Here is a 23,613-nt window from a genome sequence, read left to right as displayed (position 1 = left end):
AAGCTGCATTTGGAGAATGCGGGCATCGATCCCGCTACCTCTCGCATGCTAAGCGAGCGCTCTACCATTTGAGCTAATCCCCCTTTGCTTGAGGTTGTTGCTTGTGCTATGGCTGATCCCTGTCCTCTCCTGGGCTATGTGTAAACTATAGGCAGTTTTGCTAAATCCACAACTTGCTCTGGCCGCTAGACACCAGGAGAGCCACTCCCCCAAGACCTTGGACAACTGAGCCCCTTCTGAAGTATGGCCCCATGGGTTTCAATGATGTCATTGGGAGAAGGTGGTTTCAAAAAGCACTCACACCGCCTAATACATTCTCGACAAGAAACACCTTGTGCCTTGAGGCATTCCATGGGGCTGGAAATTGGGGGAGAGAGCTACAAACACCAAGAGCCCATAATTGCATTGGCCGGGAATCGAACCCGGGCCTCCCGCGTGGCAGGCGAGAATTCTACCACTGAACCACCAATGCTCCACGCCGGGCCAGGCGCCACCACCCTCGCTCAGCTGGCCTAGGAGAGTCCAGCTCTCGCCCACGCTTGACTTGGGATTCGCTTGTCGAAATCCATGAGGATGGCCAGCGACAAGAGCAGAGTGGCGCAGCGGAAGCGTGCTGGGCCCATAACCCAGAGGTCGATGGATCGAAACCATCCTCTGCTACGTTGCCTTTTCCTATGCCAATCGATATTTGCTTGCGGGCCCAAAGGCCTTTCTTTCGCACACAAAGAGAAGTTGAACCTGATTCAGGTGATTCAACGAGTCCAAAGCTCTCAGCGTAAGCATGGCACTGGCACCTTTCCCCCTAATGGAATATTGTCTCTTGGCCATGGAAGCCTGGTCGTGCTTTCTTTAATTGATTGCTTTTGTCCAATACTGCCTACGTGACTTTGGCTGAAGCCACAGATGCCACCACAAAAACGTGGCAATGCCTTGGCACATGTTATGAGGAGCACTCCGGCTTCCCATGTTGCTCACGGCGCTCGGTTCCAAGCTTCAACATCAAACACAAAAGCAAGGTGCCTCCCGTGAAACCAGGAAAGCTGCGTTTGGAGAATGCGGGCATCGATCCCGCTACCTCTCGCATGCAAAGCGAGCGCTCTGCCACTTGAGCTAATCCCCCTTTGCTCGAGTGTGTTGCTTGCGCTATGGCTGATCCCTGTCCTCTCCTGGGCTATGTGTAAAATATAGTCAGTTTTGCGAAATCCACAACCTGCTCTGGCCGCTAGACACCAGGAGAGCCACCCGCTTTCCTAGCGTAGAAGGTTTGCACCCCCCTTTTTTTTCCCTCCTACGACCTTTGACAACTGAGCCCCTTCAGAGGTATGGCCCCATGGGTTTCAATGATGTAATTGGGAGAAGGCTGGTTTCAAAAAGCACTCACACCGCCTAGTACATTCTCGACAAGAAACACCTTGTGCCTTGATGCACTCCACGGGGCTGGAAATTGGGGGAGAGCGCTGCAAACACAAAGAGCCCATAATTGCATTGGCCGGGAATCGAACCCGGGCCACCCGCGTGGCAGGCGAGAATTCTACCACTGAACCACCAATGCTCCACGCCGGGCCACTTGCCACCACCCTCGCTCAGCTGGTCTAGGAGAGTCCAGCTCTCGCCCACGCTTGACTTGGGATTCGCTGGTCGAAAATCAATGGAAACGCCTAGTCGTCTACATTGTGACTTTGCCACATGGACCCACTCCCCGTGGGAATCGCTGGCAAACTACATCCACATGTGGTTGTTGAGGTTGGTCAGCGACAAGAGCAGAGTGGCGCAGCGGAAGCGTGCTGGGCCCATAACCCAGAGGTCGATGGATCGAAACCATCCTCTGCTACGTTGCCTTTTTCTATGCCAATCGATATTTGCTTGCGTGCGGGCCCAAAGGCCTTTCTTTCGCACACAAAGAGAAGTTGAACCTGATTCAGGTGATTCAACGAGTCCAAAGCTCTCAGCGTAAGCATGGCACTGGCACCTTTTGCGCTAATGAAATATTGTCTCTTGGCCATGGAGGCCTGCTCGTGCTTTGTTTACTAGATTGCTTTTGTCCAACACTGCCTACGTGACTTTGGCTGAAGCCACAGTTGCCACCACAAAAACGTGGCAACGCCTTGGCACGCGTTATGAGGAGGACTCCGGCTTCCCATGTTGCTCACGGCGCTCGGTTCCAAGCTTCAACATCAAACACAAAAGCAAGGTGTCTCCTGGCAAATCAGGAAAGCTGCATTTGGAGAATGCGGGCATCGATCCCGCTACCTCTCGCATGCTAAGCGAGCGCTCTACCATTTGAGCTAATCCCCCTTTGCTTGAGGTTGTTGCTTGTGCTATGGCTGATCCCTGTCCTCTCCTGGGCTATGTGTAAACTATAGGCAGTTTTGCTAAATCCACAGCTTGCTCTGGCCGCTAGACACCAGGAGAGCCACTCCCCCAAGACCTTGGACAACTGAGCCCCTTCTGAAGTATGGCCCCATGGGTTTCAATGATGTCATTGGGAGAAGGTGGTTTCAAAAAGCACTCACACCGCCTAATACATTCTCGACAAGAAACACCTTGTGCCTTGAGGCATTCCATGGGGCTGGAAATTGGGGGAGAGAGCTACAAACACCAAGAGCCCATAATTGCATTGGCCGGGAATCGAACCCGGGCCTCCCGCGTGGCAGGCGAGAATTCTACCACTGAACCACCAATGCTCCACGCCGGGCCAGGCGCCACCACCCTCGCTCAGCTGGCCTAGGAGAGTCCAGCTCTCGCCCACGCTTGACTTGGGATTCGCTTGTCGAAATCCATGAGGATGGCCAGCGACAAGAGCAGAGTGGTGCAGCGGAAGCGTGCTGGGCCCATAACCCAGAGGTCGATGGATCGAAACCATCCTCTGCTACGTTGCCTTTTCCTATGCCAATCGATATTTGCTTGCGGGCCCAAAGGCCTTTCTTTCGCACACAAAGAGAAGTTGAACCTGATTCAGGTGATTCAACGAGTCCAAAGCTCTCAGCGTAAGCATGGCACTGGCACCTTTCCCCCTAATGGAATATTGTCTCTTGGCCATGGAAGCCTGGTCGTGCTTTCTTTAATTGATTGCTTTTGTCCAATACTGCCTACGTGACTTTGGCTGAAGCCACAGATGCCACCACAAAAACGTGGCAATGCCTTGGCACATGTTATGAGGAGCACTCCGGCTTCCCATGTTGCTCACGGCGCTCGGTTCCAAGCTTCAACATCAAACACAAAAGCAAGGTGCCTCCCGTGAAACCAGGAAAGCTGCGTTTGGAGAATGCGGGCATCGATCCCGCTACCTCTCGCATGCAAAGCGAGCGCTCTGCCACTTGAGCTAATCCCCCTTTGCTCGAGTGTGTTGCTTGCGCTATGGCTGATCCCTGTCCTCTCCTGGGCTATGTGTAAAATATAGTCAGTTTTGCGAAATCCACAACCTGCTCTGGCCGCTAGACACCAGGAGAGCCACCCGCTTTCCTAGCGTAGAAGGTTTGCACCCCCCTTTTTTTTCCCTCCTACGACCTTTGACAACTGAGCCCCTTCAGAGGTATGGCCCCATGGGTTTCAATGATGTAATTGGGAGAAGGCTGGTTTCAAAAAGCACTCACACCGCCTAGTACATTCTCGACAAGAAACACCTTGTGCCTTGATGCACTCCACGGGGCTGGAAATTGGGGGAGAGCGCTGCAAACACAAAGAGCCCATAATTGCATTGGCCGGGAATCGAACCCGGGCCTCCCGCGTGGCAGGCGAGAATTCTACCACTTAACCACCAATGCTCCACGCCGGGCCACTTGCCACCACCCTCGCTCAGCTGGTCTAGGAGAGTCCAGCTCTCGCCCACGCTTGACTTGGGATTCGCTGGTCGAAAATCAATGGAAACGCCTAGTCGTCTACATTGTGACTTTGCCACATGGACCCACTCCCCGTGGGAATCGCTGGCAAACTACATCCACATGTGGTTGTTGAGGTTGGTCAGCGACAAGAGCAGAGTGGCGCAGCGGAAGCGTGCTGGGCCCATAACCCAGAGGTCAATGGATCGAAACCATCCTCTGCTACGTTGCCTTTTTCTATGCCAATCGATATTTGCTTGCGTGCGGGCCCAAAGGCCTTTCTTTCGCACACAAAGAGAAGTTGAACCTGATTCAGGTGATTCAACGAGTCCAAAGCTCTCAGCGTAAGCATGGCACTGGCACCTTTTGCGCTAATGAAATATTGTCTCTTGGCCATGGAGGCCTGCTCGTGCTTTGTTTACTAGATTGCTTTTGTCCAACACTGCCTACGTGACTTTGGCTGAAGCCACAGTTGCCACCACAAAAACGTGGCAACGCCTTGGCACGCGTTATGAGGAGGACTCCGGCTTCCCATGTTGCTCACGGCGCTCGGTTCCAAGCTTCAACATCAAACACAAAAGCAAGGTGTCTCCTGGCAAATCAGGAAAGCTGCATTTGGAGAATGCGGGCATCGATCCCGCTACCTCTCGCATGCTAAGCGAGCGCTCTACCATTTGAGCTAATCCCCCTTTGCTTGAGGTTGTTGCTTGTGCTATGGCTGATCCCTGTCCTCTCCTGGGCTATGTGTAAACTATAGGCAGTTTTGCTAAATCCACAACTTGCTCTGGCCGCTAGACACCAGGAGAGCCACTCCCCCAAGACCTTGGACAACTGAGCCCCTTCTGAAGTATGGCCCCATGGGTTTCAATGATGTCATTGGGAGAAGGTGGTTTCAAAAAGCACTCACACCGCCTAATACATTCTCGACAAGAAACACCTTGTGCCTTGAGGCATTCCATGGGGCTGGAAATTGGGGGAGAGAGCTACAAACACCAAGAGCCCATAATTGCATTGGCCGGGAATCGAACCCGGGCCTCCCGCGTGGCAGGCGAGAATTCTACCACTGAACCACCAATGCTCCACGCCGGGCCAGGCGCCACCACCCTCGCTCAGCTGGCCTAGGAGAGTCCAGCTCTCGCCCACGCTTGACTTGGGATTCGCTTGTCGAAATCCATGAGGATGGCCAGCGACAAGAGCAGAGTGGCGCAGCGGAAGCGTGCTGGGCCCATAACCCAGAGGTCGATGGATCGAAACCATCCTCTGCTACGGTGCCTTTTCCTATGCCAATCGATATTTGCTTGCGGGCCCAAAGGCCTTTCTTTCGCACACAAAGAGAAGTTGAACCTGATTCAGGTGATTCAACGAGTCCAAAGCTCTCAGCGTAAGCATGGCACTGGCACCTTTCCCCCTAATGGAATATTGTCTCTTGGCCATGGAAGCCTGGTCGTGCTTTCTTTAATTGATTGCTTTTGTCCAATACTGCCTACGTGACTTTGGCTGAAGCCACAGATGCCACCACAAAAACGTGGCAATGCCTTGGCACATGTTATGAGGAGCACTCCGGCTTCCCATGTTGCTCACGGCGCTCGGTTCCAAGCTTCAACATCAAACACAAAAGCAAGGTGCCTCCCGTGAAACCAGGAAAGCTGCGTTTGGAGAATGCGGGCATCGATCCCGCTACCTCTCGCATGCAAAGCGAGCGCTCTGCCACTTGAGCTAATCCCCCTTTGCTCGAGTGTGTTGCTTGCGCTATGGCTGATCCCTGTCCTCTCCTGGGCTATGTGTAAAATATAGTCAGTTTTGCGAAATCCACAACCTGCTCTGGCCGCTAGACACCAGGAGAGCCACCCGCTTTCCTAGCGTAGAAGGTTTGCACCCCCCTTTTTTTTCCCTCCTACGACCTTTGACAACTGAGCCCCTTCAGAGGTATGGCCCCATGGGTTTCAATGATGTAATTGGGAGAAGGCTGGTTTCAAAAAGCACTCACACCGCCTAGTACATTCTCGACAAGAAACACCTTGTGCCTTGATGCACTCCACGGGGCTGGAAATTGGGGGAGAGCGCTGCAAACACAAAGAGCCCATAATTGCATTGGCCGGGAATCGAACCCGGGCCTCCCGCGTGGCAGGCGAGAATTCTACCACTGAACCACCAATGCTCCACGCCGGGCCACTTGCCACCACCCTCGCTCAGCTGGTCTAGGAGAGTCCAGCTCTCGCCCACGCTTGACTTGGGATTCGCTGGTCGAAAATCAATGGAAACGCCTAGTCGTCTACATTGTGACTTTGCCACATGGACCCACTCCCCGTGGGAATCGCTGGCAAACTACATCCACATGTGGTTGTTGAGGTTGGTCAGCGACAAGAGCAGAGTGGCGCAGCGGAAGCGTGCTGGGCCCATAACCCAGAGGTCGATGGATCGAAACCATCCTCTGCTACGTTGCCTTTTTCTATGCCAATCGATATTTGCTTGCGTGCGGGCCCAAAGGCCTTTCTTTCGCACACAAAGAGAAGTTGAACCTGATTCAGGTGATTCAACGAGTCCAAAGCTCTCAGCGTAAGCATGGCACTGGCACCTTTTGCGCTAATGAAATATTGTCTCTTGGCCATGGAGGCCTGCTCGTGCTTTGTTTACTAGATTGCTTTTGTCCAACACTGCCTACGTGACTTTGGCTGAAGCCACAGTTGCCACCACAAAAACGTGGCAACGCCTTGGCACGCGTTATGAGGAGGACTCCGGCTTCCCATGTTGCTCACGGCGCTCGGTTCCAAGCTTCAACATCAAACACAAAAGCAAGGTGTCTCCTGGCAAATCAGGAAAGCTGCATTTGGAGAATGCGGGCATCGATCCCGCTACCTCTCGCATGCTAAGCGAGCGCTCTACCATTTGAGCTAATCCCCCTTTGCTTGAGGTTGTTGCTTGTGCTATGGCTGATCCCTGTCCTCTCCTGGGCTATGTGTAAACTATAGGCAGTTTTGCTAAATCCACAACTTGCTCTGGCCGCTAGACACCAGGAGAGCCACTCCCCCAAGACCTTGGACAACTGAGCCCCTTCTGAAGTATGGCCCCATGGGTTTCAATGATGTCATTGGGAGAAGGTGGTTTCAAAAAGCACTCACACCGCCTAATACATTCTCGACAAGAAACACCTTGTGCCTTGAGGCATTCCATGGGGCTGGAAATTGGGGGAGAGAGCTACAAACACCAAGAGCCCATAATTGCATTGGCCGGGAATCGAACCCGGGCCTCCCGCGTGGCAGGCGAGAATTCTACCACTGAACCACCAATGCTCCACGCCGGGCCAGGCGCCACCACCCTCGCTCAGCTGGCCTAGGAGAGTCCAGCTCTCGCCCACGCTTGACTTGGGATTCGCTTGTCGAAATCCATGAGGATGGCCAGCGACAAGAGCAGAGTGGCGCAGCGGAAGCGTGCTGGGCCCATAACCCAGAGGTCGATGGATCGAAACCATCCTCTGCTACGTTGCCTTTTCCTATGCCAATCGATATTTGCTTGCGGGCCCAAAGGCCTTTCTTTCGCACACAAAGAGAAGTTGAACCTGATTCAGGTGATTCAACGAGTCCAAAGCTCTCAGCGTAAGCATGGCACTGGCACCTTTCCCCCTAATGGAATATTGTCTCTTGGCCATGGAAGCCTGGTCGTGCTTTCTTTAATTGATTGCTTTTGTCCAATACTGCCTACGTGACTTTGGCTGAAGCCACAGATGCCACCACAAAAACGTGGCAATGCCTTGGCACATGTTATGAGGAGCACTCCGGCTTCCCATGTTGCTCACGGCGCTCGGTTCCAAGCTTCAACATCAAACACAAAAGCAAGGTGCCTCCCGTGAAACCAGGAAAGCTGCGTTTGGAGAATGCGGGCATCGATCCCGCTACCTCTCGCATGCAAAGCGAGCGCTCTGCCACTTGAGCTAATCCCCCTTTGCTCGAGTGTGTTGCTTGCGCTATGGCTGATCCCTGTCCTCTCCTGGGCTATGTGTAAAATATAGTCAGTTTTGCGAAATCCACAACCTGCTCTGGCCGCTAGACACCAGGAGAGCCACCCGCTTTCCTAGCGTAGAAGGTTTGCACCCCCCTTTTTTTCCCTCCTACGACCTTTGACAACTGAGCCCCTTCAGAGGTATGGCCCCATGGGTTTCAATGATGTAATTGGGAGAAGGCTGGTTTCAAAAAGCACTCACACCGCCTAGTACATTCTCGACAAGAAACACCTTGTGCCTTGATGCACTCCACGGGGCTGGAAATTGGGGGAGAGCGCTGCAAACACAAAGAGCCCATAATTGCATTGGCCGGGAATCGAACCCGGGCCTCCCGCGTGGCAGGCGAGAATTCTACCATTGAACCACCAATGCTCCACGCCGGGCCACTTGCCACCACCCTCGCTCAGCTGGTCTAGGAGAGTCCAGCTCTCGCCCACGCTTGACTTGGGATTCGCTGGTCGAAAATCAATGGAAACGCCTAGTCGTCTACATTGTGACTTTGCCACATGGACCCACTCCCCGTGGGAATCGCTGGCAAACTACATCCACATGTGGTTGTTGAGGTTGGTCAGCGACAAGAGCAGAGTGGCGCAGCGGAAGCGTGCTGGGCCCATAACCCAGAGGTCGATGGATCGAAACCATCCTCTGCTACGTTGCCCTTTCCTATGCCAATCGATATTTGCTTGCGTGCGGGCCCAAAGGCCTTTCTTTCGCACACAAAGAGAAGTTGAACCTGATTCAGGTGATTCAACGAGTCCAAAGCTCTCAGCGTAAGCATGGCACTGGCACCTTTTGCGCTAATGAAATATTGTCTCTTGGCCATGGAGGCCTGCTCGTGCTTTGTTTACTAGATTGCTTTTGTCCAACACTGCCTACGTGACTTTGGCTGAAGCCACAGTTGCCACCACAAAAACGTGGCAACGCCTTGGCACGCGTTATGAGGAGGACTCCGGCTTCCCATGTTGCTCACGGCGCTCGGTTCCAAGCTTCAACATCAAACACAAAAGCAAGGTGTCTCCTGGCAAATCAGGAAAGCTGCATTTGGAGAATGCGGGCATCGATCCCGCTACCTCTCGCATGCTAAGCGAGCGCTCTACCATTTGAGCTAATCCCCCTTTGCTTGAGGTTGTTGCTTGTGCTATGGCTGATCCCTGTCCTCTCCTGGGCTATGTGTAAACTATAGGCAGTTTTGCTAAATCCACAACTTGCTCTGGCCGCTAGACACCAGGAGAGCCACTCCCCCAAGACCTTGGACAACTGAGCCCCTTCTGAAGTATGGCCCCATGGGTTTCAATGATGTCATTGGGAGAAGGTGGTTTCAAAAAGCACTCACACCGCCTAATACATTCTCGACAAGAAACACCTTGTGCCTTGAGGCATTCCATGGGGCTGGAAATTGGGGGAGAGAGCTACAAACACCAAGAGCCCATAATTGCATTGGCCGGGAATCGAACCCGGGCCTCCCGCGTGGCAGGCGAGAATTCTACCACTGAACCACCAATGCTCCACGCCGGGCCAGGCGCCACCACCCTCGCTCAGCTGGCCTAGGAGAGTCCAGCTCTCGCCCACGCTTGACTTGGGATTCGCTTGTCGAAATCCATGAGGATGGTCAGCGACAAGAGCAGAGTGGCGCAGCGGAAGCGTGCTGGGCCCATAACCCAGAGGTCGATGGATCGAAACCATCCTCTGCTACGTTGCCTTTTCCTATGCCAATCGATATTTGCTTGCGGGCCCAAAGGCCTTTCTTTCGCACACAAAGAGAAGTTGAACCTGATTCAGGTGATTCAACGAGTCCAAAGCTCTCAGCGTAAGCATGGCACTGGCACCTTTCCCCCTAATGGAATATTGTCTCTTGGCCATGGAAGCCTGGTCGTGCTTTCTTTAATTGATTGCTTTTGTCCAATACTGCCTACGTGACTTTGGCTGAAGCCACAGATGCCACCACAAAAACGTGGCAATGCCTTGGCACATGTTATGAGGAGCACTCCGGCTTCCCATGTTGCTCACGGCGCTCGGTTCCAAGCTTCAACATCAAACACAAAAGCAAGGTGCCTCCCGTGAAACCAGGAAAGCTGCGTTTGGAGAATGCGGGCATCGATCCCGCTACCTCTCGCATGCAAAGCGAGCGCTCTGCCACTTGAGCTAATCCCCCTTTGCTCGAGTGTGTTGCTTGCGCTATGGCTGATCCCTGTCCTCTCCTGGGCTATGTGTAAAATATAGTCAGTTTTGCGAAATCCACAACCTGCTCTGGCCGCTAGACACCAGGAGAGCCACCCGCTTTCCTAGCGTAGAAGGTTTGCACCCCCCTTTTTTTTCCCTCCTACGACCTTTGACAACTGAGCCCCTTCAGAGGTATGGCCCCATGGGTTTCAATGATGTAATTGGGAGAAGGCTGGTTTCAAAAAGCACTCACACCGCCTAGTACATTCTCGACAAGAAACACCTTGTGCCTTGATGCACTCCACGGGGCTGGAAATTGGGGGAGAGCGCTGCAAACACAAAGAGCCCATAATTGCATTGGCCGGGAATCGAACCCGGGCCTCCCGCGTGGCAGGCGAGAATTCTACCACTGAACCACCAATGCTCCACGCCGGGCCACTTGCCACCACCCTCGCTCAGCTGGTCTAGGAGAGTCCAGCTCTCGCCCATGCTTGACTTGGGATTCGCTGGTCGAAAATCAATGGAAACGCCTAGTCGTCTACATTGTGACTTTGCCACATGGACCCACTCCCCGTGGGAATCGCTGGCAAACTACATCCACATGTGGTTGTTGAGGTTGGTCAGCGACAAGAGCAGAGTGGCGCAGCGGAAGCGTGCTGGGCCCATAACCCAGAGGTCGATGGATCGAAACCATCCTCTGCTACGTTGCCTTTTTCTATGCCAATCGATATTTGCTTGCGTGCGGGCCCAAAGGCCTTTCTTTCGCACACAAAGAGAAGTTGAACCTGATTCAGGTGATTCAACGAGTCCAAAGCTCTCAGCGTAAGCATGGCACTGGCACCTTTTGCGCTAATGAAATATTGTCTCTTGGCCATGGAGGCCTGCTCGTGCTTTGTTTACTAGATTGCTTTTGTCCAACACTGCCTACGTGACTTTGGCTGAAGCCACAGTTGCCACCACAAAAACGTGGCAACGCCTTGGCACGCGTTATGAGGAGGACTCCGGCTTCCCATGTTGCTCACGGCGCTCGGTTCCAAGCTTCAACATCAAACACAAAAGCAAGGTGTCTCCTGGCAAATCAGGAAAGCTGCATTTGGAGAATGCGGGCATCGATCCCGCTACCTCTCGCATGCTAAGCGAGCGCTCTACCATTTGAGCTAATCCCCCTTTGCTTGAGGTTGTTGCTTGTGCTATGGCTGATCCCTGTCCTCTCCTGGGCTATGTGTAAACTATAGGCAGTTTTGCTAAATCCACAACTTGCTCTGGCCGCTAGACACCAGGAGAGCCACTCCCCCAAGACCTTGGACAACTGAGCCCCTTCTGAAGTATGGCCCCATGGGTTTCAATGATGTCATTGGGAGAAGGTGGTTTCAAAAAGCACTCACACCGCCTAATACATTCTCGACAAGAAACACCTTGTGCCTTGAGGCATTCCATGGGGCTGGAAATTGGGGGAGAGAGCTACAAACACCAAGAGCCCATAATTGCATTGGCCGGGAATCGAACCCGGGCCTCCCGCGTGGCAGGCGAGAATTCTACCACTGAACCACCAATGCTCCACGCCGGGCCAGGCGCCACCACCCTCGCTCAGCTGGCCTAGGAGAGTCCAGCTCTCGCCCACGCTTGACTTGGGATTCGCTTGTCGAAATCCATGAGGATGGCCAGCGACAAGAGCAGAGTGGCGCAGCGGAAGCGTGCTGGGCCCATAACCCAGAGGTCGATGGATCGAAACCATCCTCTGCTACGTTGCCTTTTCCTATGCCAATCGATATTTGCTTGCGGGCCCAAAGGCCTTTCTTTCGCACACAAAGAGAAGTTGAACCTGATTCAGGTGATTCAACGAGTCCAAAGCTCTCAGCGTAAGCATGGCACTGGCACCTTTCCCCCTAATGGAATATTGTCTCTTGGCCATGGAAGCCTGGTCGTGCTTTCTTTAATTGATTGCTTTTGTCCAATACTGCCTACGTGACTTTGGCTGAAGCCACAGATGCCACCACAAAAACGTGGCAATGCCTTGGCACATGTTATGAGGAGCACTCCGGCTTCCCATGTTGCTCACGGCGCTCGGTTCCAAGCTTCAACATCAAACACAAAAGCAAGGTGCCTCCCGTGAAACCAGGAAAGCTGCGTTTGGAGAATGCGGGCATCGATCCCGCTACCTCTCGCATGCAAAGCGAGCGCTCTGCCACTTGAGCTAATCCCCCTTTGCTCGAGTGTGTTGCTTGCGCTATGGCTGATCCCTGTCCTCTCCTGGGCTATGTGTAAAATATAGTCAGTTTTGCGAAATCCACAACCTGCTCTGGCCGCTAGACACCAGGAGAGCCACCCGCTTTCCTAGCGTAGAAGGTTTGCACCCCCCTTTTTTTTCCCTCCTACGACCTTTGACAACTGAGCCCCTTCAGAGGTATGGCCCCATGGGTTTCAATGATGTAATTGGGAGAAGGCTGGTTTCAAAAAGCACTCACACCGCCTAGTACATTCTCGACAAGAAACACCTTGTGCCTTGATGCACTCCACGGGGCTGGAAATTGGGGGAGAGCGCTGCAAACACAAAGAGCCCATAATTGCATTGGCCGGGAATCGAACCCGGGCCTCCCGCGTGGCAGGCGAGAATTCTACCACTGAACCACCAATGCTCCACGCCGGGCCACTTGCCACCACCCTCGCTCAGCTGGTCTAGGAGAGTCCAGCTCTCGCCCACGCTTGACTTGGGATTCGCTGGTCGAAAATCAATGGAAACGCCTAGTCGTCTACATTGTGACTTTGCCACATGGACCCACTCCCCGTGGGAATCGCTGGCAAACTACATCCACATGTGGTTGTTGAGGTTGGTCAGCGACAAGAGCAGAGTGGCGCAGCGGAAGCGTGCTGGGCCCATAACCCAGAGGTCGATGGATCGAAACCATCCTCTGCTACGTTGCCCTTTCCTATGCCAATCGATATTTGCTTGCGTGCGGGCCCAAAGGCCTTTCTTTCGCACACAAAGAGAAGTTGAACCTGATTCAGGTGATTCAACGAGTCCAAAGCTCTCAGCGTAAGCATGGCACTGGCACCTTTTGCGCTAATGAAATATTGTCTCTTGGCCATGGAGGCCTGCTCGTGCTTTGTTTACTAGATTGCTTTTGTCCAACACTGCCTACGTGACTTTGGCTGAAGCCACAGTTGCCACCACAAAAACGTGGCAACGCCTTGGCACGCGTTATGAGGAGGACTCCGGCTTCCCATGTTGCTCACGGCGCTCGGTTCCAAGCTTCAACATCAAACACAAAAGCAAGGTGTCTCCTGGCAAATCAGGAAAGCTGCATTTGGAGAATGCGGGCATCGATCCCGCTACCTCTCGCATGCTAAGCGAGCGCTCTACCATTTGAGCTAATCCCCCTTTGCTTGAGGTTGTTGCTTGTGCTATGGCTGATCCCTGTCCTCTCCTGGGCTATGTGTAAACTATAGGCAGTTTTGCTAAATCCACAACTTGCTCTGGCCGCTAGACACCAGGAGAGCCACTCCCCCAAGACCTTGGACAACTGAGCCCCTTCTGAAGTATGGCCCCATGGGTTTCAATGATGTCATTGGGAGAAGGTGGTTTCAAAAAGCACTCACACCGCCTAATACATTCTCGACAAGAAACACCTTGTGCCTTGAGGCATTCCATGGGGCTGGAAATTGGGGGAGAGAGCTACAAACACCAAGAGCCCATAATTGCATTGGCCGGGAATCGAACCCGGGCCTCCCGCATGGCAGGCGAGAATTCTACCACTGAACCACCAATGCTCCACGCCGGGCCAGGCGCCACCACCCTCGCTCAGCTGGCCTAGGAGAGTCCAGCTCTCGCCCACGCTTGACTTGGGATTCGCTTGTCGAAATCCATGAGGATGGCCAGCGACAAGAGCAGAGTGGCGCAGCGGAAGTGTGCTGGGCCCATAACCCAGAGGTCGATGGATCGAAACCATCCTCTGCTACGTTGCCTTTTCCTATGCCAATCGATATTTGCTTGCGGGCCCAAAGGCCTTTCTTTCGCACACAAAGAGAAGTTGAACCTGATTCAGGTGATTCAACGAGTCCAAAGCTCTCAGCGTAAGCATGGCACTGGCACCTTTCCCCCTAATGGAATATTGTCTCTTGGCCATGGAAGCCTGGTCGTGCTTTCTTTAATTGATTGCTTTTGTCCAATACTGCCTACGTGACTTTGGCTGAAGCCACAGATGCCACCACAAAAACGTGGCAATGCCTTGGCACATGTTATGAGGAGCACTCCGGCTTCCCATGTTGCTCACGGCGCTCGGTTCCAAGCTTCAACATCAAACACAAAAGCAAGGTGCCTCCTGTGAAACCAGGAAAGCTGCGTTTGGAGAATGCGGGCATCGATCCCGCTACCTCTCGCATGCAAAGCGAGCGCTCTGCCACTTGAGCTAATCCCCCTTTGCTCGAGTGTGTTGCTTGCGCTATGGCTGATCCCTGTCCTCTCCTGGGCTATGTGTAAAATATAGTCAGTTTTGCGAAATCCACAACCTGCTCTGGCCGCTAGACACCAGGAGAGCCACCCGCTTTCCTAGCGTAGAAGGTTTGCACCCCCCTTTTTTTTCCCTCCTACGACCTTTGACAACTGAGCCCCTTCAGAGGTATGGCCCCATGGGTTTCAATGATGTAATTGGGAGAAGGCTGGTTTCAAAAAGCACTCACACCGCCTAGTACATTCTCGACAAGAAACACCTTGTGCCTTGATGCACTCCACGGGGCTGGAAATTGGGGGAGAGCGCTGCAAACACAAAGAGCCCATAATTGCATTGGCCGGGAATCGAACCCGGGCCTCCCGCGTGGCAGGCGAGAATTCTACCACTGAACCACCAATGCTCCACGCCGGGCCACTTGCCACCACCCTCGCTCAGCTGGTCTAGGAGAGTCCAGCTCTCGCCCACGCTTGACTTGGGATTCGCTGGTCGAAAATCAATGGAAACGCCTAGTCGTCTACATTGTGACTTTGCCACATGGACCCACTCCCCGTGGGAATCGCTGGCAAACTACATCCACATGTGGTTGTTGAGGTTGGTCAGCGACAAGAGCAGAGTGGCGCAGCGGAAGCGTGCTGGGCCCATAACCCAGAGGTCGATGGATCGAAACCATCCTCTGCTACGTTGCCCTTTCCTATGCCAATCGATATTTGCTTGCGTGCGGGCCCAAAGGCCTTTCTTTCGCACACAAAGAGAAGTTGAACCTGATTCAGGTGATTCAACGAGTCCAAAGCTCTCAGCGTAAGCATGGCACTGGCACCTTTTGCGCTAATGAAATATTGTCTCTTGGCCATGGAGGCCTGCTCGTGCTTTGTTTACTAGATTGCTTTTGTCCAACACTGCCTACGTGACTTTGGCTGAAGCCACAGTTGCCACCACAAAAACGTGGCAACGCCTTGGCACGCGTTATGAGGAGGACTCCGGCTTCCCATGTTGCTCACGGCGCTCGGTTCCAAGCTTCAACATCAAACACAAAAGCAAGGTGTCTCCTGGCAAATCAGGAAAGCTGCATTTGGAGAATGCGGGCATCGATCCCGCTACCTCTCGCATGCTAAGCGAGCGCTCTACCATTTGAGCTAATCCCCCTTTGCTTGAGGTTGTTGCTTGTGCTATGGCTGATCCCTGTCCTCTCCTGGGCTATGTGTAAACTATAGGCAGTTTTGCTAAATCCACAACTTGCTCTGGCCGCTAGACACCAGGAGAGCCACTCCCCCAAGACCTTGGACAACTGAGCCCCTTCTGAAGTATGGCCCCATGGGTTTCAATGATGTCATTGGGAGAAGGTGGTTTCAAAAAGCACTCACACCGCCTAATACATTCTCGACAAGAAACACCTTGTGCCTTGAGGCATTCCATGGGGCTGGAAATTGGGGGAGAGAGCTACAAACACCAAGAGCCCATAATTGCATTGGCCGGGAATCGAACCCGGGCCTCCCGCGTGGCAGGCGAGAATTCTACCACTGAACCACCAATGCTCCACGCCGGGCCAGGCGCCACCACCCTCGCTCAGCTGGCCTAGGAGAGTCCAGCTCTCGCCCACGCTTGACTTGGGATTCGCTTGTCGAAATCCATGAGGATGGCCAGCGACAAGAGCAGAGTGGCGCAGCGGAAGCGTGCTGGGCCCATAACCCAGAGGTCGATGGATCGAAACCATCCTCTGCTACGTTGCCTTTTCCTATGCCAATCGATATTTGCTTGCGGGCCCAAAGGCCTTTCTTTCGCACACAAAGAGAAGTTGAACCTGATTCAGGTGATTCAACGAGTCCAAAGCTCTCAGCGTAAGCATGGCACTGGCACCTTTCCCCCTAATGGAATATTGTCTCTTGGCCATGGAAGCCTGGTCGTGCTTTCTTTAATTGATTGCTTTTGTCCAATACTGCCTACGTGACTTTGGCTGAAGCCACAGATGCCACCACAAAAACGTGGCAATGCCTTGGCACATGTTATGAGGAGCACTCCGGCTTCCCATGTTGCTCACGGCGCTCGGTTCCAAGCTTCAACATCAAACACAAAAGCAAGGTGCCTCCCGTGAAACCAGGAAAGCTGCGTTTGGAGAATGCGGGCATCGATCCCGCTACCTCTCGCATGCAAAGCGAGCGCTCTGCCACTTGAGCTAATCCCCCTTTGCTCGAGTGTGTTGCTTGCGCTATGGCTGATCCCTGTCCTCTCCTGGGCTATGTGTAAAATATAGTCAGTTTTGCGAAATCCACAACCTGCTCTGGCCGCTAGACACCAGGAGAGCCACCCGCTTTCCTAGCGTAGAAGGTTTGCACCCCCCTTTTTTTTCCCTCCTACGACCTTTGACAACTGAGCCCCTTCAGAGGTATGGCCCCATGGGTTTCAATGATGTAATTGGGAGAAGGCTGGTTTCAAAAAGCACTCACACCGCCTAGTACATTCTCGACAAGAAACACCTTGTGCCTTGATGCACTCCACGGGGCTGGAAATTGGGGGAGAGCGCTGCAAACACAAAGAGCCCATAATTGCATTGGCCGGGAATCGAACCCGGGCCTCCCGCGTGGCAGGCGAGAATTCTACCACTGAACCACCAATGCTCCACGCCGGGCCACTTGCCACCACCCTCGCTCAGCTGGTCTAGGAGAGTCCAGCTCTCGCCCACGCTTGACTTGGGATTCGCTGGTCGAAAATCAATGGAAACGCCTAGTCGTCTACATTGTGACTTTGCCACATGGACCCACTCCCCGTGGGAATCGCTGGCAAACTACATCCACATGTGGTTGTTGAGGTTGGTCAGCGACAAGAGCAGAGTGGCGCAGCGGAAGCGTGCTGGGCCCATAACCCAGAGGTCGATGGATCGAAACCATCCTCTGCTACGTTGCCTTTTTCTATGCCAATCGATATTTGCTTGCGTGCGGGCCCAAAGGCCTTTCTTTCGCACACAAAGAGAAGTTGAACCTGATTCAGGTGATTCAACGAGTCCAAAGCTCTCAGCGTAAGCATGGCACTGGCACCTTTTGCGCTAATGAAATATTGTCTCTTGGCCATGGAGGCCTGCTCGTGCTTTGTTTACTAGATTGCTTTTGTCCAACACTGCCTACGTGACTTTGGCTGAAGCCACAGTTGCCACCACAAAAACGTGGCAACGCCTTGGCACGCGTTATGAGGAGGACTCCGGCTTCCCATGTTGCTCACGGCGCTCGGTTCCAAGCTTCAACATCAAACACAAAAGCAAGGTGTCTCCTGGCAAATCAGGAAAGCTGCATTTGGAGAATGCGGGCATCGATCCCGCTACCTCTCGCATGCTAAGCGAGCGCTCTACCATTTGAGCTAATCCCCCTTTGCTTGAGGTTGTTGCTTGTGCTATGGCTGATCCCTGTCCTCTCCTGGGCTATGTGTAAACTATAGGCAGTTTTGCTAAATCCACAACTTGCTCTGGCCGCTAGACACCAGGAGAGCCACTCCCCCAAGACCTTGGACAACTGAGCCCCTTCTGAAGTATGGCCCCATGGGTTTCAATGATGTCATTGGGAGAAGGTGGTTTCAAAAAGCACTCACACCGCCTAATACATTCTCGACAAGAAACACCTTGTGCCTTGAGGCATTCCATGGGGCTGGAAATTGGGGGAGAGAGCTACAAACACCAAGAGCCCATAATTGCATTGGCCGGGAATCGAACCCGGGCCTCCCGCGTGGCAGGCGAGAATTCTACCACTGAACCACCAATGCTCCACGCCGGGCCAGGCGCCACCACCCTCGCTCAGCTGGCCTAGGAGAGTCCAGCTCTCGCCCACGCTTGACTTGGGATTCGCTTGTCGAAATCCATGAGGATGGTCAGCGACAAGAGCAGAGTGGCGCAGCGGAAGCGTGCTGGGCCCATAACCCAGAGGTCGATGGATCGAAACCATCCTCTGCTACGTTGCCTTTTCCTATGCCAATCGATATTTGCTTGCGGGCCCAAAGGCCTTTCTTTCGCACACAAAGAGAAGTTGAACCTGATTCAGGTGATTCAACGAGTCCAAAGCTCTCAGCGTAAGCATGGCACTGGCACCTTTCCCCCTAATGGAATATTGTCTCTTGGCCATGGAAGCCTGGTCGTGCTTTCTTTAATTGATTGCTTTTGTCCAATACTGCCTACGTGACTTTGGCTGAAGCCACAGATGCCACCACAAAAACGTGGCAATGCCTTGGCACATGTTATGAGGAGCACTCCGGCTTCCCATGTTGCTCACGGCGCTCGGTTCCAAGCTTCAACATCAAACACAAAAGCAAGGTGCCTCCCGTGAAACCAGGAAAGCTGCGTTTGGAGAATGCGGGCATCGATCCCGCTACCTCTCGCATGCAAAGCGAGCGCTCTGCCACTTGAGCTAATCCCCCTTTGCTCGAGTGTGTTGCTTGCGCTATGGCTGATCCCTGTCCTCTCCTGGGCTATGTGTAAAATATAGTCAGTTTTGCGAAATCCACAACCTGCTCTGGCCGCTAGACACCAGGAGAGCCACCCGCTTTCCTAGCGTAGAAGGTTTGCACCCCCCTTTTTTTTCCCTCCTACGACCTTTGACAACTGAGCCCCTTCAGAGGTATGGCCCCATGGGTTTCAATGATGTAATTGGGAGAAGGCTGGTTTCAAAAAGCACTCACACCGCCTAGTACATTCTCGACAAGAAACACCTTGTGCCTTGATGCACTCCACGGGGCTGGAAATTGGGGGAGAGCGCTGCAAACACAAAGAGCCCATAATTGCATTGGCCGGGAATCGAACCCGGGCCTCCCGCGTGGCAGGCGAGAATTCTACCACTGAACCACCAATGCTCCACGCCGGGCCACTTGCCACCACCCTCGCTCAGCTGGTCTAGGAGAGTCCAGCTCTCGCCCACGCTTGACTTGGGATTCGCTGGTCGAAAATCAATGGAAACGCCTAGTCGTCTACATTGTGACTTTGCCACATGGACCCACTCCCCGTGGGAATCGCTGGCAAACTACATCCACATGTGGTTGTTGAGGTTGGTCAGCGACAAGAGCAGAGTGGCGCAGCGGAAGCGTGCTGGGCCCATAACCCAGAGGTCGATGGATCGAAACCATCCTCTGCTACGTTGCCTTTTTCTATGCCAATCGATATTTGCTTGCGTGCGGGCCCAAAGGCCTTTCTTTCGCACACAAAGAGAAGTTGAACCTGATTCAGGTGATTCAACGAGTCCAAAGCTCTCAGCGTAAGCATGGCACTGGCACCTTTTGCGCTAATGAAATATTGTCTCTTGGCCATGGAGGCCTGCTCGTGCTTTGTTTACTAGATTGCTTTTGTCCAACACTGCCTACGTGACTTTGGCTGAAGCCACAGTTGCCACCACAAAAACGTGGCAACGCCTTGGCACGCGTTATGAGGAGGACTCCGGCTTCCCATGTTGCTCACGGCGCTCGGTTCCAAGCTTCAACATCAAACACAAAAGCAAGGTGTCTCCTGGCAAATCAGGAAAGCTGCATTTGGAGAATGCGGGCATCGATCCCGCTACCTCTCGCATGCTAAGCGAGCGCTCTACCATTTGAGCTAATCCCCCTTTGCTTGAGGTTGTTGCTTGTGCTATGGCTGATCCCTGTCCTCTCCTGGGCTATGTGTAAACTATAGGCAGTTTTGCTAAATCCACAACTTGCTCTGGCCGCTAGACACCAGGAGAGCCACTCCCCCAAGACCTTGGACAACTGAGCCCCTTCTGAAGTATGGCCCCATGGGTTTCAATGATGTCATTGGGAGAAGGTGGTTTCAAAAAGCACTCACACCGCCTAATACATTCTCGACAAGAAACACCTTGTGCCTTGAGGCATTCCATGGGGCTGGAAATTGGGGGAGAGAGCTACAAACACCAAGAGCCCATAATTGCATTGGCCGGGAATCGAACCCGGGCCTCCCGCGTGGCAGGCGAGAATTCTACCACTGAACCACCAATGCTCCACGCCGGGCCACTTGCCACCACCCTCGCTCAGCTGGTCTAGGAGAGTCCAGCTCTCGCCCACGCTTGACTTGGGATTCGCTGGTCGAAAATCAATGGAAACGCCTAGTCGTCTACATTGTGACTTTGCCACATGGACCCACTCCCCGTGGGAATCGCTGGCAAACTACATCCACATGTGGTTGTTGAGGTTGGTCAGCGACAAGAGCAGAGTGGCGCAGCGGAAGCGTGCTGGGCCCATAACCCAGAGGTCGATGGATCGAAACCATCCTCTGCTACGTTGCCTTTTTCTATGCCAATCGATATTTGCTTGCGTGCGGGCCCAAAGGCCTTTCTTTCGCACACAAAGAGAAGTTGAACCTGATTCAGGTGATTCAACGAGTCCAAAGCTCTCAGCGTAAGCATGGCACTGGCACCTTTTGCGCTAATGAAATATTGTCTCTTGGCCATGGAGGCCTGCTCGTGCTTTGTTTACTAGATTGCTTTTGTCCAACACTGCCTACGTGACTTTGGCTGAAGCCACAGTTGCCACCACAAAAACGTGGCAACGCCTTGGCACGCGTTATGAGGAGGACTCCGGCTTCCCATGTTGCTCACGGCGCTCGGTTCCAAGCTTCAACATCAAACACAAAAGCAAGGTGTCTCCTGGCAAATCAGGAAAGCTGCATTTGGAGAATGCGGGCATCGATCCCGCTACCTCTCGCATGCTAAGCGAGCGCTCTACCATTTGAGCTAATCCCCCTTTGCTTGAGGTTGTTGCTTGTGCTATGGCTGATCCCTGTCCTCTCCTGGGCTATGTGTAAACTATAGGCAGTTTTGCTAAATCCACAACTTGCTCTGGCCGCTAGACACCAGGAGAGCCACTCCCCCAAGACCTTGGACAACTGAGCCCCTTCTGAAGTATGGCCCCATGGGTTTCAATGATGTCATTGGGAGAAGGTGGTTTCAAAAAGCACTCACACCGCCTAATACATTCTCGACAAGAAACACCTTGTGCCTTGAGGCATTCCATGGGGCTGGAAATTGGGGGAGAGAGCTACAAACACCAAGAGCCCATAATTGCATTGGCCGGGAATCGAACCCGGGCCTCCCGCGTGGCAGGCGAGAATTCTACCACTGAACCACCAATGCTCCACGCCGGGCCAGGCGCCACCACCCTCGCTCAGCTGGCCTAGGAGAGTCCAGCTCTCGCCCACGCTTGACTTGGGATTCGCTTGTCGAAATCCATGAGGATGGTCAGCGACAAGAGCAGAGTGGCGCAGCGGAAGCGTGCTGGGCCCATAACCCAGAGGTCGATGGATCGAAACCATCCTCTGCTACGTTGCCTTTTCCTATGCCAATCGATATTTGCTTGCGGGCCCAAAGGCCTTTCTTTCGCACACAAAGAGAAGTTGAACCTGATTCAGGTGATTCAACGAGTCCAAAGCTCTCAGCGTAAGCATGGCACTGGCACCTTTCCCCCTAATGGAATATTGTCTCTTGGCCATGGAAGCCTGGTCGTGCTTTCTTTAATTGATTGCTTTTGTCCAATACTGCCTACGTGACTTTGGCTGAAGCCACAGATGCCACCACAAAAACGTGGCAATGCCTTGGCACATGTTATGAGGAGCACTCCGGCTTCCCATGTTGCTCACGGCGCTCGGTTCCAAGCTTCAACATCAAACACAAAAGCAAGGTGCCTCCCGTGAAACCAGGAAAGCTGCGTTTGGAGAATGCGGGCATCGATCCCGCTACCTCTCGCATGCAAAGCGAGCGCTCTGCCACTTGAGCTAATCCCCCTTTGCTCGAGTGTGTTACTTGCGCTATGGCTGATCCCTGTCCTCTCCTGGGCTATGTGTAAAATATAGTCAGTTTTGCGAAATCCACAACCTGCTCTGGCCGCTAGACACCAGGAGAGCCACCCGCTTTCCTAGCGTAGAAGGTTTGCACCCCCCTTTTTTTTCCCTCCTACGACCTTTGACAACTGAGCCCCTTCAGAGGTATGGCCCCATGGGTTTCAATGATGTAATTGGGAGAAGGCTGGTTTCAAAAAGCACTCACACCGCCTAGTACATTCTCGACAAGAAACACCTTGTGCCTTGATGCACTCCACGGGGCTGGAAATTGGGGGAGAGCGCTGCAAACACAAAGAGCCCATAATTGCATTGGCCGGGAATCGAACCCGGGCCTCCCGCGTGGCAGGCGAGAATTCTACCACTGAACCACCAATGCTCCACGCCGGGCCACTTGCCACCACCCTCGCTCAGCTGGTCTAGGAGAGTCCAGCTCTCGCCCACGCTTGACTTGGGATTCGCTGGTCGAAAATCAATGGAAACGCCTAGTCGTCTACATTGTGACTTTGCCACATGGACCCACTCCCCGTGGGAATCGCTGGCAAACTACATCCACATGTGGTTGTTGAGGTTGGTCAGCGACAAGAGCAGAGTGGCGCAGCGGAAGCGTGCTGGGCCCATAACCCAGAGGTCGATGGATCGAAACCATCCTCTGCTACGTTGCCTTTTTCTATGCCAATCGATATTTGCTTGCGTGCGGGCCCAAAGGCCTTTCTTTCGCACACAAAGAGAAGTTGAACCTGATTCAGGTGATTCAACGAGTCCAAAGCTCTCAGCGTAAGCATGGCACTGGCACCTTTTGCGCTAATGAAATATTGTCTCTTGGCCATGGAGGCCTGCTCGTGCTTTGTTTACTAGATTGCTTTTGTCCAACACTGCCTACGTGACTTTGGCTGAAGCCACAGTTGCCACCACAAAAACGTGGCAACGCCTTGGCACGCGTTATGAGGAGGACTCCGGCTTCCCATGTTGCTCACGGCGCTCGGTTCCAAGCTTCAACATCAAACACAAAAGCAAGGTGTCTCCTGGCAAATCAGGAAAGCTGCATTTGGAGAATGCGGGCATCGATCCCGCTACCTCTCGCATGCTAAGCGAGCGCTCTACCATTTGAGCTAATCCCCCTTTGCTTGAGGTTGTTGCTTGTGCTATGGCTGATCCCTGTCCTCTCCTGGGCTATGTGTAAACTATAGGCAGTTTTGCTAAATCCACAACTTGCTCTGGCCGCTAGACACCAGGAGAGCCACTCCCCCAAGACCTTGGACAACTGAGCCCCTTCTGAAGTATGGCCCCATGGGTTTCAATGATGTCATTGGGAGAAGGTGGTTTCAAAAAGCACTCACACCGCCTAATACATTCTCGACAAGAAACACCTTGTGCCTTGAGGCATTCCATGGGGCTGGA

The 23,613-nt window shown here is 53.3% G+C and overlaps 12 non-coding genes across 12 annotated transcripts; all 12 read right to left on the bottom strand.

Moving 5' to 3' along the window:
- Positions 1 to 10: 10 nt before the first annotated feature.
- On the bottom strand, positions 11 to 83 carry TRNAA-AGC (transfer RNA alanine (anticodon AGC)). The gene has a single exon. It is a non-coding gene; the product is annotated as a tRNA-Ala (tRNA).
- A 2,139-nt stretch (positions 84 to 2,222) lies between these two features.
- Positions 2,223 to 2,295, bottom strand: TRNAA-AGC (transfer RNA alanine (anticodon AGC)). The gene has a single exon. It is a non-coding gene; the product is annotated as a tRNA-Ala (tRNA).
- A 2,139-nt stretch (positions 2,296 to 4,434) lies between these two features.
- On the bottom strand, positions 4,435 to 4,507 carry TRNAA-AGC (transfer RNA alanine (anticodon AGC)). The gene has a single exon. It is a non-coding gene; the product is annotated as a tRNA-Ala (tRNA).
- A 2,139-nt stretch (positions 4,508 to 6,646) lies between these two features.
- On the bottom strand, positions 6,647 to 6,719 carry TRNAA-AGC (transfer RNA alanine (anticodon AGC)). Its single transcript has one exon. It is a non-coding gene; the product is annotated as a tRNA-Ala (tRNA).
- Positions 6,720 to 8,857: 2,138 nt separating this feature from the next.
- Positions 8,858 to 8,930, bottom strand: TRNAA-AGC (transfer RNA alanine (anticodon AGC)). The gene has a single exon. It is a non-coding gene; the product is annotated as a tRNA-Ala (tRNA).
- Positions 8,931 to 11,069: 2,139 nt separating this feature from the next.
- Positions 11,070 to 11,142, bottom strand: TRNAA-AGC (transfer RNA alanine (anticodon AGC)). Its single transcript has one exon. It is a non-coding gene; the product is annotated as a tRNA-Ala (tRNA).
- A 2,139-nt stretch (positions 11,143 to 13,281) lies between these two features.
- TRNAA-AGC (transfer RNA alanine (anticodon AGC)) lies at positions 13,282 to 13,354 on the bottom strand. The gene has a single exon. It is a non-coding gene; the product is annotated as a tRNA-Ala (tRNA).
- Positions 13,355 to 15,493: 2,139 nt separating this feature from the next.
- On the bottom strand, positions 15,494 to 15,566 carry TRNAA-AGC (transfer RNA alanine (anticodon AGC)). Its single transcript has one exon. It is a non-coding gene; the product is annotated as a tRNA-Ala (tRNA).
- A 2,139-nt stretch (positions 15,567 to 17,705) lies between these two features.
- TRNAA-AGC (transfer RNA alanine (anticodon AGC)) lies at positions 17,706 to 17,778 on the bottom strand. The gene has a single exon. It is a non-coding gene; the product is annotated as a tRNA-Ala (tRNA).
- A 2,139-nt stretch (positions 17,779 to 19,917) lies between these two features.
- TRNAA-AGC (transfer RNA alanine (anticodon AGC)) lies at positions 19,918 to 19,990 on the bottom strand. Its single transcript has one exon. It is a non-coding gene; the product is annotated as a tRNA-Ala (tRNA).
- Positions 19,991 to 21,049: 1,059 nt separating this feature from the next.
- Positions 21,050 to 21,122, bottom strand: TRNAA-AGC (transfer RNA alanine (anticodon AGC)). The gene has a single exon. It is a non-coding gene; the product is annotated as a tRNA-Ala (tRNA).
- A 2,139-nt stretch (positions 21,123 to 23,261) lies between these two features.
- On the bottom strand, positions 23,262 to 23,334 carry TRNAA-AGC (transfer RNA alanine (anticodon AGC)). The gene has a single exon. It is a non-coding gene; the product is annotated as a tRNA-Ala (tRNA).
- Positions 23,335 to 23,613: the final 279 nt, after the last annotated feature.

The sequence above is a fragment of the Lithobates pipiens genome, unplaced genomic scaffold (genome assembly GCF_037356315.1).
Source record: "Lithobates pipiens isolate NorthernLeopardFrog02 unplaced genomic scaffold, aLitPip1_a1.2 Scaffold_18, whole genome shotgun sequence".
NCBI classification, from domain to species: domain Eukaryota; kingdom Metazoa; phylum Chordata; class Amphibia; order Anura; family Ranidae; genus Lithobates; species Lithobates pipiens.
The sequence above is the reverse complement of the archived record's forward strand: the minus strand, read 5'-3'. Positions and strand labels throughout refer to the sequence as shown.